This window comes from Arachis stenosperma, chromosome 5, assembly GCF_014773155.1.
Source record: "Arachis stenosperma cultivar V10309 chromosome 5, arast.V10309.gnm1.PFL2, whole genome shotgun sequence".
NCBI lineage: Eukaryota > Viridiplantae > Streptophyta > Magnoliopsida > Fabales > Fabaceae > Arachis > Arachis stenosperma.
In genome coordinates this window covers 66,862,389-66,879,082 of record NC_080381.1, presented here as the reverse complement: position 1 = coordinate 66,879,082, position 16,694 = coordinate 66,862,389, and the positions used below count along the sequence as shown (strand labels likewise).

Here is a 16,694-nt window from a genome sequence, read left to right as displayed (position 1 = left end):
AGAGGTTTCTCCGGCCTTGAATGCCATAAATGGTTATGGAAAAACAAAAAGCAATGCTTTTACCACACCAAACTTAAAAGGTTTGCTCGTCCTCGAGCAAAAGAAGAAAGAAGAGAGTAGAAGAAGAAGAAATGAGGAAGAAGGGAGTGGCTTAGTGTTCGGCCAAAGAGGGGGAGAAGTGGTGTTTAGGTTGTTTGAAAATGAAGGGGTGAAGAAGGGTATATATAGGAGAGGGGGGTCATGGTTCGGCCATTGATGGGTGGGTTTGGGGGGGAAAGTGGTTTGAATTTGAATGGTGAGGTGATTGGTGAATGGGTGAAGAAGAGAGAGAGTGGTGGGGTTGGTGGGGATCCTGTGGGGTCCACAGATCCTGTGGTGTCAAGGAAAAGTCATCCCTGCACCAAATGGCATTCAAAATCACGTTTTGAGCCATTTCTGGCGTTAAACGCCGGGCTGGTGCCCATTCCTGGCGTTTAACACCAGGTTCTTGCCCTTTTCTGGCGTTTAACGCCAGTCTGGTGCCCCTTTCTGGCGTTAAACGCCCAGAATGGTGCCAGACTGGGCGTTAAACGCCCAATTGCTAGCCTCACTGGCGTTTAAACGCCAGTGGGTTCTTCCTCCAGGGTGTGCTATTTTTCTTCCTGTTTTTCATTCTGTTTTTGCTTTTTCAATTGATTTTGTGTCTTCTTATGATCATCAACCTACAAAAAACATAAAATAACAAAGAGAACTAGATAACATATAACATTGGGTTGCCTCCCAACAAGCGCTTCTTTAATGTCAGTAGCTTGACAGATGGCTCTCATGGAGCCTCACATTTTCTCAGAGCAATGTTGGAACCTTCCAACACTAAACATAGAGTTTGAATGTGGGGGTTCAATACCAAACTTAGAGTTTGGTTGTGGCCTCCCAACACCAAACTTAGAGTTTGACTGTGGGGGCTCTGTTTGACTCTGATTTGAGAGAAGCTCTTCATGCTTCCTCTCCATGATGACAGAGGGATATCCTTGATCCTTAAACACCAAGGATTCTTCATTCACTTGAATGATCAACTCTCCTCTATCAACATCAATCACAGCCTTTGCTGTGGCCAGGAAGGGTCTGCCAAGGATGATGGTTTCATCCATGCACTTTCCAGTCTCTAGGATTATGAAATCCGCAGGGATGTAATGGTTTTCAATCTTCACCAAAACATCCTCTACAAGTCCATGAGCTTGTTTTCTTGAGTTGTCTGCCATCTCTAATGAGATTCTTGCAGCTTGCACCTCAAAGATCCCTAGCTTCTCCATTACAGAGAGAGGCATGAGGTTTACACTTGACCCTAAGTCACACAGAGCCTTCTTGAAGATCATGTTGCCTATGGTACAAGGTATTGAAAACTTCCCAGGATCTTGTCTCTTTTGAAGTAATTTCTGCCTAGACAAGTCATCCAGTTCTTTGGTGAGCAAAGGAGGTTCATTCTCCCAAGTCTCATTTCCAAATAACTTGTCATTTAGCTTCATGATTGCTCCAAGGTATTTAGCAACTTGCTCTTCAGTGACATACTCATCCTCTTCAGAGGAAGAATACTCATCAGAGCTCATGAAAGGCAGAAGTAAGTCCAATGGAATCTCTATGGTCTCATTTTGAGCCTTAGATTCCCATGGTTCCTCATTGGGGAACTCAATGGAGGTCAGTGCACGCCCACTGAGGTCTTCCTCAGTGGCGTTCACTTCCTCTCCTTCCTCTCCAAATTCGGCCATGTTGATGGCCTTGCACTCTCCTTTTGGATTTTCTTCTGTGTTGCTTGGGAGAGTACTAGGAGGGAGTTCAGTAACTTTCTTGCTCAGCTGTCCCACTTGTGCCTCCAAATTCCTAATGGAGGACCTTGTTTCAGTCATGAAACTTTGAGTGGTTTTGATTAGATCAGAGACCATAGTTGCTAAGTCAGAGGGGTTCTGCTTAGAATTCTCTGTCTGTTGCTGAGAAGATGATGGAAAAGGCTTGCCATTGCTAAACCTGTTTCTTCCACCATTATTGTTGTTAAAACCTTGTTGAGGTCTTTCTTGATTCTTTCATGAGAAATTTGGGTGATTTCTCCATGAAGAATTATAGGTGTTTCCATAGGGTTCTCCTAGGTAATTCACCTCTTCCATTGAAGGGTTCTCAGGATCATAGGCTTCTTCTTTAGATGAAGCATCCTTAGTACTGCTTGGTGCACTTTGCATTCCAGACAGACTTCGAGAAATCAAATTGACTTGTTGAGTCAATATCTTGTTCTGAGCCAAAATGGCATTCAGAGTATCAATCTCAAGAACTCCTTTCTTCTGATTGGTCCCATTGTTCACAGGATTCCTTTCAGAAGTGTACATGAATTGGTTATTTGCAACCATTTCAATTAGCTCTTGAGCTTCTGTAGGCGTCTTCTTCAAATGAAGAGATCCTCCAGCAGAGCTATCCAAAGACATCTTGGATAGTTCAGAGAGACCATCATAGAAATACCTATGATGCTCCATTCAGAAAGCATGTCAGAAGGACATTTTCTGATCAATTGTTTGTATCTTTCCCAAGCTTCATAGAGGGATTCTCCATCCTTTTGTCTGAAGGTTTGGACTTCCACTCTAAGCTTACTCAATTTTTGAGGTGGAAAGAACTTTGCCAAGAAGGCATTGACTAGCTTTTCCCATGAGTCCAGGCTTTCTTTAGGTTGTGAATCCAACCATGTCCTAGCTCTGTCTCTTACAGCAAAAGGGAATAGCATAAGTCTGTAGACCTCAGGGTCTACCCCATTAGTCTTGACAGTGTCATAGATTTGCAAGAATTCAGCTAAAAACTGATGAGGATCTTCCAATGGAAGTCCATGAAACTTGCAATTCTGTTGCATTAGAGAAACTAATTGAGGCTTAAGCTCAAAGTTGTTTGCTCCAATGGCAGGGATAGAGATGCTTCTCCCATAGAAGTCGGGAGTAGGTGCAGTAAAGTCACCCAGCACCTTCCTTGCATTGTTTGCATTGTTGTTGTTTTCGGCTGCCATGTCTTCTTCTTCTTTGAAGATTTCTGTTAGGTCCTCTATAGAGAATTGTGCCTTAGCTTCTCTTAGCTTTCGCTTCAAGGTCCTTTCAGGTTCAGGGTCAACTTCAACAAGAATGCCTTTGTCTCTGCTCCTGCTCATATGAAAGAGAAGAGAACAAGAAAATGTGGAATCCTCTATGTCACAGTATAGAGATTCCTTGAGGTGTCAGAGGAAAAGAAAAGTAGAAGACAGAAGTAGAAAATTCGAACTTATCAAAGAAGAAGGAGTTCGAATTTTTGCATTAAGGAATAGTGTTAGTCCATAAATAGAAGGATGTGAGAAGAAGGGAAGTAATTTTCGAAAATTAAGTAAAAGATTTTGAAAACATTTTGAAAAACACTAATTAATTTTCGAAAATAAGAGTGGGAAAGAAATCAAGTGATTTTTGAAAAAGATTTTGAAATTAGAAGTCAAAAAGATTTGATTGAAAAACTATTTTGAAAAAGATGAGGTTAAGAAGATATGATTGATTTTAAAAAATATGTGATTGAGAAGATATGATTTGAGAACAATTTTAAAAAGATTTGATTTTAAAAATTAATGACTTGCCTAACAAGAAAAGATATGATTCAAACATTAAACCTTTCTCAACAGAAAAGGCAACATACTTGAAATGTTGAATCAAATCATTAATTGATAGCAAGTATCTTTGAAAAAGGAAAGAAATTGATTTTGAAAACATTTGATTGAAAAGATATGATTTGAAAAAGATTTGATTTTGAAAAACTTTGAAAACTTGAAAAAAAATTGATTTGAAAACAAAATCCTCCCCCTTGTGCCATCCTGGCGTTAAACGCCCAGAATGGTGCACATTCTGGCGTTTAACGCCCAAAACTATACCCTTTTGGGCATTAAACGCCCAACCAGGTACCCTGGCTGGTGTTTAAACGCCAGTCTGTCCTTCTTCACTGGGCGTTTTGAACGCCCAGCTTTTTCTGTGTAATTCCTCTGCTGCATGTTCTGAATCTTCAATTCTCTGTATTATTGACTTGAAAAGACACAAATTAAAAAATATTTTTGGATTTTTTTATAATCAAAATGCAACTAAAATCAAATAACAATGCATGCAAGACACCAAACTTAGCAGTTTGTATACTACTGACACTAATGAGAATGCATATGAGACACACAAAACACTCAAGTCCAGAGAATTCAAAGATCAGAGTAAGAAATAATCAAGAATTACTTGAAGATCCTTAAGACACATGAATGAATGCATGCAATTGACACCAAACTTAAGATGAGACACTAGACTCAAACAAGAAACATAAAATATTTTTGGTTTTTATGATTTTGTAATTTTTTTGTGCTTTTTTTTTCGAAAATTATATGGAAAAGAAAATAAAGGTATCAAAATTCTTAATGAGAATTCCAGGAATCATGCAATGTTAGTCTAAAGCTTTAGTCTAAAGAAATTAGACATGGCTAGCCAAGCTTCAGCAGGACATTGCATTCAAGAGCTAAATTGATGAGAATCAATCAGCTTTGGTGATGATAGGAACATCACCTTGAAACACTAGAATTCATTCTTAAGAACTCTGAAGAAAAATACCTAATCTAAGCAATAAGATGAACCGTCAGTTGTCCATACACAAAACAATCCCCGGCAACGGCGCCAAAAACTTGGTGCGCGAAATTATGATCACTACAACTTCGCACAACTAACCAGCAAGTGCACTGGGTCGTCCAAGTAATACCTTACGTGAGTAAGGGTCGATCCCACGGAGATTGTTGGTATGAAGCAAGCTATGGTCACCTTGTAAATCTTAGTCAGGCAGACTCAAATGGGTATAGTGATATACGAATAAAGCATAAAGATAAAGATAGAGGTACTTATGTAATTCATTGGTAGGAACTTCAGATAAGCGTATGAAGATGCCTTCCCTTCCGTCTCTCTGCTTTCCTACTGTCTTCATCCAATCCTTCTTACTCCTTTCCATGGCAAGCTTATGTAGGGTTTCACCGTTGTCAGTGGCTACCTCCCATCCTCTCAGTGAAAATGTTCCTATGCTCTGTCACAGCATATGGCTAATCAGCTGTCGGTTCTCGGTCAGGCCGGAATAGAATCCAGTGATTCTTTTGCGTCTGTCACTAATGCCCCGCCTGCTAGGAGTTTGAAGCACGTCACAGTCATTCAATCATTGAATCCTACTCAGAATACCACAGACAAGGTTAGACCTTCCGGATTCTCTTGAATGCCGCCATCAGTTCTTGCCTATACCACGAAGACTCTGATCTCACGGAATGGCTGGCTCGTTTGTCAGGCGAGCACTCGGTTGTCAGGCGATCAACCATGCATTGTGTATCAGAAATCCAAGAGATATTCACTAGAGCCTTGATTGCTTGTAGAACAAAAGTGGTTGTCAGTCACCTTGTTCATAGGTGAGAATGATGATGAGTGTCACGGATCATCACATTCATCAAGTTGAAGAACAAGTGATATCTTGGACAAAGAACAAGCGGAATTGAATAGAAGAACAATAGTAATTGCATTAATACTCGAGGTACAGCAGAGCTCCACACCTTAATCTATGGTGTGTAGAAACTCCACCGTTGAAAATACATAAGAACAAGGTCTAGGCATGGCCGAATGGCTAGCCTCCCAATGATCTAAGAACTAGATGTCCAAAGATGATCAAAGGATCTAAAAATAATCCAAAGATGAAAATACAATAGTAAGAGGTCCTATTTATAAGAAACTAGTAGCCTAGGGTGTACAGAGATGAGTAAATGACATAAAAATCCACTTCCGGGCCCACTTGGTGTGTGCTTGGGCTGAGCAATGAAGCAATTTCGTGTAGAGACTCTTCTTGGAGTTAAACGCCAGCTTTTATGCCAGTTTGGGCGTTTAACTCCCATTTAGGTGCCAGTTCCGGCGTTTAACGCTGGAATTTTTGAGGGTGACTTTGAACGCCAGTTTGGGCCATCAAATCTCGGGCAAAGTATAGACTATCATATATTGCTGAAAAGCCCAGGATGTATACTTTCCAACGCCGTTGAGAGCGCGCCAATTGGGCTTCTGTAGCTCCAGAAAATCCACTTTGAGTGCAGGGAGGTCAGAATCCAACAGCATTTGCAGTCCTTTTCAGTCTCTGGATCAGATTTTTGCTCAGGTCCCTCAATTTCAGCCAGAAAATACCTGAAATCACAGAAAAACACACAAACTCGTAGTAAAGTCCAGAAAAGTGAATTTTAACTAAAAACTAATAAAAATATACTAAAAACTCAACCAAATATACTAAAAACATACTAAAAACAATGCCAAAAAGCGTACAAATTATCCGCTCATCACTAGACCCTTTTGTTCTTATGTATTTTCAACGGTGGAGTTTCTACACCTCATAGATTAAGGTGAGGAGCTCTGCTGTTCCTCATGAATTAATGCAAGTACTATTGTTTTTCCTTCAATTCACGCCTACTTCTTCTCCAAGATATACTCTTGTACTTAATTCAGTTAAGTCAGACTGAAGGGGTAACCCGTGACAATCACCCACTATCTTCAGTACTCGCTTAGCCAAGATCCGTGTGTCTGACAACCACAAGTGGTCTACATGATGTTCAATGTAGTCATTGGATGCCAGCTGGAGTATATTCTCTTGGGTCTCTGATCCATGCGTTTGACTAGCATCTCCAGACAACAGAGCATTCAAATCAGTGAGATTAGAACCTTCGTGGTATAGGCTAGAAATAATTGGCATCATTCCTGAGATCCGGAAAGTCTAAACCTTGTCTGTGGTATTCCGAGTAGGATCTGGGAGGGGATGACTGTGATGAGCTTCAAACTCGCGACTGTTGGGCACAGTGACAGTGCACAAAAAGATCAATGGATCTTATTCCGACACAAGTGTGAACCGAAAGATGATTAGCGTTGTGGTGAGAACCGTAGCCGGACCATTTTCACTGAGAGAACGAATGGTAGCCATTGACAATGGTGATCCACCAACTTACAGCTTGCCATGGAAGGGAGTGCGCATGATTGGATCTAAGCAATAGGGAAGCAGAGGTTCAAAAGCAACAAAGCATCTCCAAACGCTTATCTGAAATTCCCACCAATGAATTACATAAGCATCTCTATTTTATTTTATGTTTTATTTATCTATTAATTATCAAAATCTCATAACCATTTGAATCCGCCTGACTGATATTTACAAGATGACCATAGCTTGCTTCAAGCCGACAATCTCCGTGGGATCGACCCTTACTCACGTAAGGTATTACTTGGACGACCCAGTGCACTTACTGGTTAGTTGTGTGGAGTTATGAAAAGTGTGATCACAATTTCGTGCACCAACGATTAAGGAGAAGGAACCGTTAAGTAAGATTATAGTCTAAAGCTCGGTGTTGAGGCAGCAGCTAGAGGTATTAGACTAAATCGATTGCAAATTTCAAGGAGTTATAAGGCTGAGAGTTCCGGAAGCGCAATAAGAGTATAAAGAGCTACTAAGAATGTTGAAGCATGTTGAACAAGGGAATCAAGTGTATTAGGTTCTGAACTGATAGCCAAAAACAATAAGGAAAGATTAAGCGAAAATTGAGTTAAGGTTCTAACTGCGCAAGCCGACATAAAAGTTATGCAGACCAATGGAGCGATCTTAGAGAGTTTAAAAGAGAAAGTTGTGTATTCTTGGAGACTACTTCGGTGACTGGTAACAGATGAGCGATCGACCTAAAGGATTTTACTTCGAGGAACGTTGGACTGTCTGAGGTGTTAGAACAAATTGAACCAGTAGTATATCAAGTGTTCTTACAGCCGTGTCTCTTGAACTTGCATAATGTATTCCATGCCTCTCAACCCTGAAAATACATTCCTAATACAACTTATGTACTCACTACAAGAAAAACACCCATTCAGCCACACTTTTTTTAAGCTACATTTGAAAAGCGTAGCCTATTCCTAGCCTATTCTAGGAATAGGCTACGCTTTTTCGCATGGTGCCCTTTTATAAGAGAAAAGGAAATACTATTCAGGCATCACTTCAAAAGCGTCTACTTAGATATTTTAAATATCACTTATAAAGCGTAGCCAAATCTGAAAAACTATAGATACATTTTTTAGACCAAAGGAAGCGCTTCTAAAAAGTAACCCATTTGTTAGGTTTTGGGTGAGCTTTAGAAGTGTCTCCTAATATAAAAATACCAAATAAACACTTACTGAAATTTTGTTTGCCCTCGATCATCCTCATTCCCTCACTCACACAACACACACCCTCATCCTCACTCAACACACACACGAAGAAATCAGAAAGCTAAGGGGGAGAACGGGAAGAAGAATAGAGGAGAGGGAAGGAAGGAGAGAACGACGGCGGCTAACTGGCTAGGGCTCTGCCATCCATCGTCATCGTCGAATGCCAGTGAGAGAGAGAGAGAGAGAGCTCGAGGAAGAGGGAAAATGCAATGGAGGAGAGAAAAAAGGGGTGCTCTGTCGCCGCTGAAGCTCCACCGCCGCTGCTAGGGCTTGTTGCCATCGCCGTTCTGCCATGGCCAGGCTGATGTACCACCGTCGAGGATCTCGAAGGGATTTCTCGCCGTCGTTGTGCTTTGTCGCCACGCTATCGTAGACAGGAGCTTGCCACTGAGCTGCTGCACCATCTCCAAGCCGTTGCATCGCCGCTCATCTCTTCTTCTCCGTCGCCGCTCGTCACCATGGTCGTATCCTTTGTCACTAGGTAAGCATTCTCTGTTCTGTATCCTCTCTTTCTCGCTCATTCTGTAACTCGCTCTCACTTTTCAGTTCGAAGGTGTGTATGGTTTTGATAGTGGCTAATTGAGATAGAGAAGGTATGTATCAATTTTCAATTGGTTCTATGAATTTTTGGGGGGTTTTGAGTTCTAATTTTTGGTTTTCAATTAGTTTAGTATCTTAAGAAAAAATTAGTGAAAAGAATAGGTTTAATCTAAAATCTAAAGAATTAAGCTGTGTTTTTCTGTAGGCAAACAAGATTTAATCTGTTATTTATCTGATTGATTATTGTTTTTATTTTTATGTTAGTTATGGTGTACAGATATAAAATCAGGACATGGAAGTGGACATATTGAGTAGACTAGACCACCCAAATCTTGTTTCCTTGATTGGCTACTGTGCTGATGGAAAGAACAGATTCTTAGTATATGAGTATATGCAAAATGGGAATCTGCAACATCATCTGAATGGTATTATTAGTCTGCCATGTAACTAAGAATCACACACAATATTGTTTGTTAACCAGTGCCTAATTGGTATTTTAGGAATTGGGGAAAGAAAAATGGATTGGCCTCTAAGGCTGAAAGTGGCATTAGGAGCTGCAAAATGACTTGCTTATCTGCATTCAAGCTCTTGTGTTGGGATCTCTATTGTTCACAGAGATTTCAAATCCACTAATGTTCTTCTAACCTCCAATTTTGAAGCAAAAGTACATTCTATATGTCATGTCTTTTCTTAGGAAAATTTGTGTAATTAGTTAAAACTCACATTTAACTGATATCTGATTTCGGGCTAGCTAAACTGATGCCAGAAGGACAAGAGACACATGTAACTGCTAGAGTGTTTGGTACTTTTGGCTATTTTGATCCTGAGTATACATCGGTATAAGTTTAAAACATATCTCTTTTTTGAATCCAGTTTTCCAAGATTGTTTAACTAATTTGTTGTTACAACTAACAGACTGGAAAACTCACTCTACAAAGTCTCTAGGTTAATTTTAATTTTGTTGTTTGGATTTTATTTGAATTTAATTTTTTTTCCATGTGCTTTGATGTGAGAATGCAGACAGTAATTTCGGTTTTTCAAAATCAGTATGATTGAGCCATATAAGAAGGTTCTGAACTTTTGAAACATTTGACAATTTCTGTTTGTATATGTTTGCCTTAAGATGCTAATCTTTCAATATAGAAGAAAAGCCAAAAACGATTTTTCATGATGTAGCCATAAATGGACTTAAGAGAGTAGGAATTCTTCTTATTTATTTTGGGGTCTTTGCTTATATCCTCAAAAGCCCAAACTCAGCAAACCAAACTTCATTGCTGTACTTGGAATTTTCTTTGTTTATGTCTTGTAATTCCTTTTGAATGCTAAATAGATCAAGAAAGATCATAATGAAAATATCCTCAAATGAAAGTGTTAAGCTACAAGCAACTTTTACATGCTTTCTATGCTTTCTAGCATTTGTTATATAGAGAGCAATTTATGTTCTTCAACCTGATATTTTTTGGGTTAAGAAAGAGTTGGTTCGTGTAAAGTTCAATCATTCATGCTCCTATATTTCTAATATAAATGTTCAATTCTTATACAATATATAGTGTTCTTGTGCATTGTATATGTTGCAATCCTAATACGCTTTTATATGGATGGGTGTGCTATAAGCCATTTATATGTCTTCACTTGCTGAATTTACATTTTAGGAAGGATAATAGATAAACATATCTTCCATTTCTTTATTTACATATATTTTAATTTTTAATGTTCCATGTCAGTGTTTATCTGTCTGTATTTCTGTATATCTCCCATGCACTGTATTCATCCAATATAAAGTTGAGATAAAGAATTGAGGATTGTGTCAGAGTTTATTATATTAAATTTGGATGATTGTTTTATTTCAGTGATTTTATTTTTAGTATATATAATATATTTATATTTATTAAAAGTGGAAAAGGAAGAAACTCTTTATACCTCTTCTAAAGAATTTTTGTTCTAATCCTTTTGTTTAGAGATGAGGGAATAGTTGTTAAAGACCTCGGTTCTAAATGGGAGCCTAGTGATCAAAGTGGAAAGTGGCTAAAATTGAAGCCTGAGTACATTCAAGCTGGCGCTGATCTGGATGTGCTTATCATAGGTAATCATAGGTATATGATTTATGTCGTTAAGAACATATTGTTATACACACATCCCAAAGCAGCTTGTGTAACATGGTCATTTTAAATTTGGCTGTTTTGACACTCAATAGGAGGTTATTATGGCTTTGGACGACGTGGAGGGGAGCTTTGGTTTTTTCCCTAACATTTAACTTTCTGACTGATTGTTCTCTTGTTCTTTATATGACCTTGTAGGGACATGTTTTCCATTTCAGTTTGCTTAGTTCTTGGTGGGCCTTGTGGTGCACGAAATTGTGATCATCAACAATGGCGCCAAAAACTTGGTAGCGCTCTCAAACGTGAATCACACTTTGTCACAACTCCGCACAACTAACCAGCAAGTGCACTGGGTCGTCCAAGTAATACCTTACGTGAGTAAGGGTCGATCCCACGGAGATTGTTGGTATGAAGCAAGCTATGGTCATCTTGTAAATCTCAGTTAGGCGGATTCAAATGGTTATAAAGGTTTTCGAAAATAATAATAAATAAAACATAAAATAAAGATAGAGATACTTATGTAAATCATCGGTGGGAATTTCAGATAAGTGTATGGAGATGCTTTGTCCCTGTTGAATCTCTGCTTTCCTACTACCTTCCTTCAATCCTTCATACTACTTTCCATGGCAAGCTGTTTGTAGGGCATCACCGTTGTCAATGGCTACATCCCATCCTCTCAGTGAAAATTGTCCAAATGCTCTATCACAGCACGACTAATCATCTGTCAGTTCTCGATCATGTCGGAATAGAATCCATTGATTCTTTTACGTCTGTCACCACGCCCAACAATCGCGAGTTTGAAGCTCGTCACAGTCATTTAATCCCTGAATCCTACTCGAAATAACACAGACAAGGTTTAGACTTTCCGGATTCTCAATAATGGCCGCCAATAATTCTAGCTTATACCACGAAGATTCTGATTAAGGAATCCAAGAGACATTCGTTCGTTCTGAGGTAGAACGGAAGTGGGTGTCAATCATGTGTTCATAGGTGAGTGATGAGCGGATAATTTATACGCTTTTTGGCATTGTTTTTAGTATGTTTTTAGTATATTTTAGTTAGTTTTTATTATATTTTTATTAGTTTTTAGTTAAAATTCACTTTTCTGGACTTTACTATGAATTTGTGTATTTTTCTATGATTTCAGGTATTTTCTGGCTGAAATTGAGGGACCTGAGCAAAAATCTTATTCAGAGGCTGAAAATGACTTCAGATGCTGTTGGATTCTGACCTCCCTGCACTCGAAGTGAATATTTTGGAGATACAGAAGCCCAATTGGTGCGCTCTCAATTGCGTTAGAAAGTAGACATCTTGGGCTTTCCAGCAATGATAATAGTCCATACTTTTCCCAAGATTTGATGGCCCAAACAGGCGTTCCAAGTCAGCTCAAGAATTCTGGCGTTTAACGCCGGAACTGGCACAAGAATGGGAGTTAAACGCCCAAACTGGCACAAAAGCTGGCGTTTAACTCCAAGAAAAGTCTCTACACATGAAAGCTTCAATGCTCAGCCCAAGCACACACCAAGTGGGCCCAGAAGTGGATTTTTATGTCATTTACTCATCTTTGTAAACCCTAAACTACTAGTTCTCTACAAATAGGACCTTTTACTATTGCATTTTCATCTTTGGATCACTTTAGATCTTTTGATCATATTTGGACGTCTTTGGATAATGTTTTTATGATTGAACCCTCTTTGGGAGGCTGGCCATTCAGCCATGCCTAGAACTTGTTCTTATCTATTTTCAACGGTGGAGTTTCTACACACCATAGATTAAGGTGTGGAGCTCTGCTGTACCTTGAGTATTAATGCAATTACTATTGTTCTTCTATTCAATTCAGCTTATTCTTGTTCCAAGATATCACTTGTTCCTCAACTTGATGAAGGTGATGATCCGTGACACTCATCATCATTCTCACCTATGAACGTGTGCCTGACAACCACATCCGTTCTACCTTAGATTGAGTGGATATCTCTTGGATTCCTTAATCAGAATCTTTGTGGTATAAGCTAGAATTGATGGCGGCATTCAAGAGAATCTGGAAGGTCTAAACCTTGTCTGTGGTATTCTGAGTAGGATTCAAAGATTGAATGACTATGACGAGCTTCAAACTCCTGAAAGCTGGGCGTTAGTGACAGACGCAAAAGAATCACTGGATTCTATTCCAACCTGATTGAGAACTGACAGATGATTAGCCGTGCTGTGATAGAGTGCGTTGAACATTTTCACTGAGAGGACGGGACTGTAGCCATTGACAACGGTGATGCCCAACATACAGCTTGCCATGGAAATGAGTAAGAAAGATTGGATGAAGACAGTAGGAAAGCAAAGAGACGGAAGGGACGAAGCATCTCCATTCGCTTATCTAAAATTCTCACCAATGAATTACATAAGTATCTCTATCTTTATTTTATGCTTTATTCATAAATCCTTCATAACCATTTGAATCTACCTGACTGAGATTTACAAGATGACCATAGCTTACTTCATACCAACAATCTCCGTGGGATCGACCCTTACTCGCGTAAGGTTTATTACTTGGATGACCCAGTGCACTTGCTGGTTAGTTGTGCGAAGTTGTGATAAAGAGTTGAGATTGTAATTGAGCGTACCATGTTGATCACAATTTCGTGCACCAAGTTTTTGGCGCCGTTGCTGGGGATTGTTTGAGTTTGGACAACTGACGGTTCATCTTGTTGCTTAGATTAGGTATTTTTCTTCAGAGTTCTTAAGAATGAATTCTAGTGTTTCAAGGAGATGTTCTTATCATCACCAAAGCTGATTGATTCTCATCAATTTAGCTCTTGAAAGTAATGTCCTGCTGAAGCTTGGCTAGCCATGTCTAATTTCTTTAGACTAAAGCTTTAGACTAACATTGCATGATTCCTGGAATTCTCATTAAGAATTTTGATATCCTTATTTTCTTTTTCACTCAATTTTCAAAAAAATCCAAAAAAGTTATAAAATCTTAAAACCAAAAATATTTTTGTTTCTTGTTGAGTCTAGTGTCTCATTTTAAGTTTGGTGTCAATTGCATGTTTCTATTCTTCTTGCATTTTTTTTCGAATTCATTCATGTGTCTTAATTGATCTTCAAGTTGCTCTTGATGATTTCCTTGTTCTGATCTTTAAATTCTCTTATCTTGAGTGTTTTGTTGTTTCTCATATGCATTCTCATTTTGTTAGTGTCAATAGTATACAAATTTCTAAGTTTGGTGTCTTGCATGCATTGTTTATTTGATCTTAGTTTCATTTTGATTATTCCTCATTATTAAAAATCCAAAAAAAAATTTAATTTGTGTCTTTTCAAGTCAATAATACAGAGAATTGAAGATTCAGAACATTCAGCAGAGGAATTACACAGAAAAAGCTAGGCGTTCAAAATGCCCAGTGAGGAAGGAAAACTGGCGTTTAAACGCTAGCCAGGATGCCTGGCTGGGCGTTTAACGCCCAAAAGGGGTGAGTTTTGGGCGTTAAACGCCAGAATGTATACCATTCTGGGCGTTTAACGCCAGGATGGCACAAGAGGGAAGATTTTGTTTTTAATTAAAATTTTTTTCAAGTTTTCATAATTTTTCAAAATCAAATCTTTTTCAAACCATATCTTTTCAATCATATATTTTCAAAATCAATTTCTTTCCATTTTTCAAAAATACTTGCTAATAATTAATGATTTGATTCAACATTTCAAGTATGTTGCCTTTTCTGTTGAGAAAGGTTTAATGTCTGAATCTTCTAAATTTCTTGCTAGCCAAGTCATTAATTTTAAAAATCAAATCTTTTTAAATTGTTTTTCAATCATATCTTCTCAATCATATCTTTTTATAACTATATCTTTTCAATCATATCTTTTTATCACATTTTTTTCAAAATAGTTTTCAATCATATCTTTTTGATTTCTACTTTCAAAAATCTTTTTCAAAAATCACTTTATTTCTTTTCCAACTTTAATTTCGAAAATCATTCTTCAATTTTTCAAATTTTTTTTAAAATCTTTTAATTTATTTTCAAAAATTTCTTCCCCTATTCTCACATCCTTCTATTTATGGACTAACACTCCTCCTTAATGCACAATTTGAACTCTATCTTTCTTGATAATTTCGAATTCTTCTACCTCTTCCTTCTATTCTTCTTTTCCTCTGACACCTCAAGAAATCTCTATACTGTGACATAGAGGATTCCATATTTTCTTGTTCTCTTCTCTTTCATATGAGCAGGAGCAAAGACAAAAGCATTCTTGTTGAGGCTGACCCTGAACCTGAAAGGACCTTGAAGCGAAAGCTAAGAGAAGCTAAAGCACGACTCTCTGTGGAGGACCTAACAGAAATCTTCAAACAAAAAGAAGACATGGCAGCCGAAAACAACAATAATGCCAACAATGCAAGGAAGGTGCTTGGTGACTTTACTGCACCTACTCCCGACTTCTATGGGAGAAGCATCTCTATCCCTGCCATTGGAGCAAACAACTTTGAGCTTAAGCCTCAATTAGTTTCTCTAATGCAACAGAATTGCAAGTTCCATGGACTTCCATTGGAAGATCCTCATCAGTTTTTAGCTGAATTCTTGCAAATCTGTGACACTGTCAAGACCAATGGGATTGACCCTGAGGTCTACAGACTTATGCTATTCCCTTTTGCTGTAAGAGACAGAGCTAGGATATGGTTGGACTCACAACCTAAAGAAAGCCTGAACTCTTGGGAAAAGCTAGTCAATGCCTTCTTGGCAAAGTTCTTTCCACCTCAAAAATTGAGTAAGCTTAGAGTGGAAGTCCAAACCTTCAAACAGAAGGAAGGTGAATCCCTCTATGAAGCTTGGGAAAGATACAAACAATTGATCAGAAAGTGTCCCTCTGACATGCTTTCTGAGTGGAGCATCATAGGTATCTTCTATGATGGTCTGTCTGAACTGTCCAAGATGTCATTGGACAGCTCTGCTGGAGGATCTCTTCATCTGAAGAAGACGCCTGCAGAAGCTCAAGAACTCATTGAAATGGTTGCAAATAACCAATTCATGTACACTTCTGAAAGGAATCCTGTGAACAATGGGACGAATCAGAAGAAATGAGTTCTTGAGATTGATACTCGGAATGCCATATTGGCTTAGAAAAAAATATTGACTCAGCAAGTCAATATGATTTCTCAAATTCTGTCTGGAATGCAAGCTGCACCAGGCAGTACTAAGGACGCTTCATCTGAAGAAGAAGCTTATGATCATGAGAACCCTTCAATGGAAGAGGTGAATTATATGGGAGAACCCTATGGAAACACCTATAATCCTTCATGGAGAAATTATCCAAATCTCTCATGGAAGGATCAACAGAGACCTCAACAAGGTTTCAGCAACAATAATGGTGGAAGAAACAGGTTTAGCAATGGCAAGCCCTTTCCATCATCTTCTCAGTAACAGACAGAGAATTCTAAGCAGAGCCACTCTGACTTAGCAACCATGGTCTCTGATCTAATCAAAACCACTCAAAGTTTCATGACTAAAACAAGGTTCTCCATTAGAAACTTGGAGGCACAAGTGGGTCAGCTGAGTAAGAAAGTTACTGAACTCCCTCCTAGTACTCTTCCAAGCAATACAGAAGAGAATCCAAAAGGAGAGTGTAAGGCCATCAACATGGCCGAATTTGGAGAGGAGAAAGAGGCAGTGAGCGCCACTGAGGAAGACCTCAATCGACGTCCACTGGCCTCCAATGAGTTCCCCAATGAGGAACCATGGGAATCTGAGGCTCACACTGAGACCATAGAGATTCCATTGGATTTACTTCTGCCATTCATGAGCTCTGATGAGTATTCTTCCTCTGAAGAGGACGAAGA

The 16,694-nt window shown here is 38.8% G+C and overlaps 2 non-coding genes and 1 pseudogene across 2 annotated transcripts; 2 read left to right on the top strand and 1 right to left on the bottom strand.

Annotated features, from left to right (window-relative positions):
* The first annotated feature begins 2,500 nt into the window (after positions 1-2,500).
* On the top strand, positions 2,501-2,608 carry LOC130983427 (small nucleolar RNA R71). The gene has a single exon (XR_009087419.1). It is a non-coding gene; the product is annotated as a small nucleolar RNA R71 (small nucleolar RNA).
* A 6,461-nt stretch (positions 2,609-9,069) lies between these two features.
* LOC130980862 (probable serine/threonine-protein kinase PBL28) lies at positions 9,070-9,722 on the top strand (annotated as a pseudogene).
* A 5,905-nt stretch (positions 9,723-15,627) lies between these two features.
* LOC130984140 (small nucleolar RNA R71) lies at positions 15,628-15,735 on the bottom strand. The gene has a single exon (XR_009088092.1). It is a non-coding gene; the product is annotated as a small nucleolar RNA R71 (small nucleolar RNA).
* Positions 15,736-16,694: the final 959 nt, after the last annotated feature.